Below are 4236 nucleotides of genomic sequence, written 5' to 3' on the forward strand. Positions count from 1 at the left end.
TGTAAACCATGAGCTGGCTTGGTGCAAAAAAAAAAAAAGATTGAGTACACCACAGAATTGCTTTGTTTTGCATTATAATACTCAAAAGATACCTACACTACAATGATGAAATAAACACCAGCTATATATGGACCTCTAAACCCTAACAGGATTAATACTTCTCAGAGATTTCAGGCACCAGGGCTTAGATGGCGATTTAGTGCTCATGATGATGTCATGGTGATTTTATGACTCTGCAAAACAGAACAAATACCAACAGACTTCTAATGCATGAAATTGCTTGTGCTGGTGCTTATTACTAATTCCTCTGTATGCTAATTAATCTGTCTACATTCATTTAGAAGACCTACACAGCAGGGTTCCACAGCTCATACAAAATATCCAGATGACTATCAAAAATGAGGCATGCTTTAATTGATCACTTAAATCCATACACATAACTAAAGCAAATGAGACTCCTTCCCTTACAATACCCACACAGCTGCACAGTTTCTGCTACTACAGCTTGCTTCAATGTTTAATGTCATTTCATAATAAAATTAACAGAGTCCTATGTCATGTCTGAGCAGTTCAGACCCTGCAACTCCACCAGTAATTGATTTTGATAATGGTAGCCTAATGCAAGGCTCCATGACCTTATTTCCTTGGAAATGGATTGAATTATGGTCTGAAAATATGTTAAGTAATTTCCCAGCATTCCAGTCCTTAGGGTAAAGCCATTTGCAGGTTGTGAGATCTGTCATTCTGTAAGTGGTGTGAAAGTGCTGTAGCATACCCCCTTTACAGAAATAACTGGAGTACGACTCAGCTGGGTGACTAAATAGAAAGGATGTTACTGTGAACGTGTAAATATAGCATAGACTAAGTCATGTGAATGTTACATTTTTCAAACAACACATTCCTAGAGGTAAATGAAAACCTGCAATGTTTATTTAAGTCAAACTAGACCTAAATTACACATGAAATGTTAAACACACTTTAAATATTAAACTGCACTTTTGCTTATTGCTGTGGTGGTATTCTCATGAGCACCTTTAGTCCATCTATCCATCCATCCACAGAGTCACAGGGAGCCTGGAGCCTATCCCAGGGGTCTTGGGGCACAAGGCGGGGATCACCCTGGACAGGGTGCCAACCCATCGCTGGGCACAATCAGCACCTTTAGTATGTATCTTTTATCTAGAAATGTGCACAAGTACCTTTAAAGCTTTACTCTAAAAGATAATTACAGTCCAATTATGTATCTTAAATTGTTTTTAACGGTATACTTACAGGACGTACTTCTTTTTTTTTTTTTTAAACAAATTGCACAATTCTCTGTACACTGAAGCTACTTGAGTTCCTCAAGGGTTATTTGAATAGTTAAGGGTCATACTTGGAAGAAGATTCTGTGAAAAATTTGTAAGAAAATGTCCTTCAGGACACTAAATGGAACCTTTTTTTTCTAAAAGTGTATGTTTATTTGTTATACACAATGAGCTAATCCTTAATAACCCTCCTAATGCAGCATTTCAGTGTAAAGCCTTACACTATGAGTCACAGTCAGTGAATTTTATAGAAACAGTCCAAGGTCATGGTCTTTGTCTTGCTAGTAAGAAATCCAGCAGGGTCTTTCATTTAACAAACAGCTAGAATATAAAAGAACTCTGCTGCTTTAGATCTACCTTCATACACTGTTCAGTTCTGCTCTCACACTCGATCCATGTAATCAGGGCTTCAGTAGCAACTGAATGATAGAGCCTGGATCAGTAGGTGCACTGTCTCTTTATATTGGCATTTTCAATAATTGAGATCATATCACAGAGATCAAATCACAGACATGAAGTGGTAAAGACCAGAAAATACCAAAAAGTCAAATGATTAGAGCAAGGGTTAAGAGCTAGAGAGCTAGAAAACAGACAGCAAGGAGACTGAAGAGTATGAAAATAAGGCCCTTGACAAAGCATGAAATGTTTTATTTTGGCTTTGAAGCGCAATATACAAAGGTCTTCACAGGCATGTGAGATAAAACATGGAGCATACATACACAAGCTAATGAGATAAAAAATGAAATAATCACAAGGATAGATGTGAACAAAGATCAGATGTCTGGTTAGGGAGTAGCAGAGCTGAGGAGAACAAGAAGCAAGTAAGTTTGCACACCTCCATTCTTTCAACAAAGGCCTAAGGACTGTCCTCCTCAGACACAGACAAGGATAATGCTTTGTTCATTTTCTCCACACGTACTTTGCATTGATTGTCTTTTGCATTACCTCTTTGTTTTCTGAATTTATTTGTCTTCTTGGCCTGGACTTGAAACTATGAATCCTTTAGGAATCTTGTATTGCTGTGCCTTTAACATTTTGTAAAGATCTCTAGATAGAGTATCTGACAAATGACAAAACTGCAGGGTGTGTAGGTATTAAATTCTGCAAAGTGTTATTAGGAATGGGGTTGGATGTCCTGGACTGGTATTTTCATGCAATACCCTGAAATACTACACTTATAGTTGTACCATTTCTGGCATGAAGTAATGTAATGTATGCCAGAAATGATACAACTATAAGTGTATGTAATGTAGAGTTTTGTTAAAATTGACATACCGATATGATATAAATCCTGACTGGCTCACTACAAGTGACATAAAAGGCAACCTTCTGTAGCAAAAGGTTTGGCTTCTCAAACACTACATAGTACAATACAATGAGAGCTTGAGGTTTGTCCAATTCAGGTGTTTTTGCAAAGGGCAGTGTCTACTCAGAAATAATACCACCTGTCTGACCTTTTCACTTCATTTTAGTCTCCCATTACAAACCAGCATTTTTTAAATCAAAATATACTCTATTATTCAGAATATTTGTGCACAATAGGGCAAATATTTGCAGTAACTTGGGAATTGCATTACATTAGAGTTATACTGAACAAAACAACTACAGCATAAGGTGGCATCATGGCACAGCAGGTAGCGTTGCCATTTCACAGCTCCAGAGTCTGAGGTCCAGGTTAATTACCGTTCAGTGTTTCCCATATTCTCTCAGTTTCTCTGTGTTCTGAGGATAGGCTCACTTTATCCTAACCAGGATAAAGTGATTACTGAAGATGAATGAATTACAGTGTATGTATATTGCATGTAGGCTTTTTATTATCATACATTTATTATTCTGTAAACTCAGGATTTTAGCTTAATCTTACCTATCCCATAAAAAATATTGCACTCTAAAAAAAATGCTGGGTTATCTTTTCTTCCCAAATGCTTGCTGGGTGAATTTCTATCTCTCCAAATTGACATTTACCAGCATCTGGGCTGGCAGTGTGAAGCAACCGCTAGCTTATTATTTTCTACCCTGCACTTGGGTTTCTTTACTTGGTTACCACATAAATTTATGTTCCCATGTAAAGAAATTGAAATTTATTGAAATGCAAATTTATGGAAATTTATTATGTTAATCTGTAACAACCAAGAACAAAGGAGAGAGTTGGCATATTGCAGGGAGGTGCTTTCCAGTATTTTAAGACATTATGTGTGTACCACTTCTACTTCTAGCAAAAGTTGATGTGTGAATCTGGCACTTCCCATCACTAAATATGGCCAAGAATCATTTACTTTCATGGGAAGAGACAATTTGCCCGACATTTCAAATAACCAACCATAGACCTTTCCCTGAGTCTGTCAACAAACATGGGAGAAATATTTTCCAAACATTGTAATATTATCTTAATAATATACACTAAATGTATATGATAATTTACAGACTACTTAAAAAGTGTATCTTGCTGAAATATACTGTGCACTAGCACGTGACAATTATATACATGTATATAATACATGCATATAATTGTCAATTGTTTCTCTGGGGTGCCAATAATTCTGGAACCGACAAATACCCACACACACCTGGGATGCCCATATTAAAAGCTTAATTCTGTGGTCATCAAAACATTTTTGTGTAGGTTTGGCTCTCTTAAATACACTTGGGTCCTCTTCTAGACAGGTTCATTACAGCTCCGGTTGTTTTAAACTCCTCAGGTATTGCCGTGACAGTGGATATGGGCATATTTAGGTATGTAACTCTTTCTATAGGCATTCCGTGATTTATGAACATCAATAAACTTTTATCTCAGTTAATTTGTGTAGTCTCTAACCTTCTCCATGTGATGATTGACTATGTTGGAAGTTGGCCCTTTTTGGGCATTTTTGATAAATGGAGTGGCCTGTGTATATTAGACGTACACTGATCAGCGATAACATTAAATCAA

Source organism: Pangasianodon hypophthalmus, chromosome 3, assembly GCF_027358585.1.
Source record: "Pangasianodon hypophthalmus isolate fPanHyp1 chromosome 3, fPanHyp1.pri, whole genome shotgun sequence".
In the NCBI taxonomy this organism is placed as follows: domain Eukaryota; kingdom Metazoa; phylum Chordata; class Actinopteri; order Siluriformes; family Pangasiidae; genus Pangasianodon; species Pangasianodon hypophthalmus.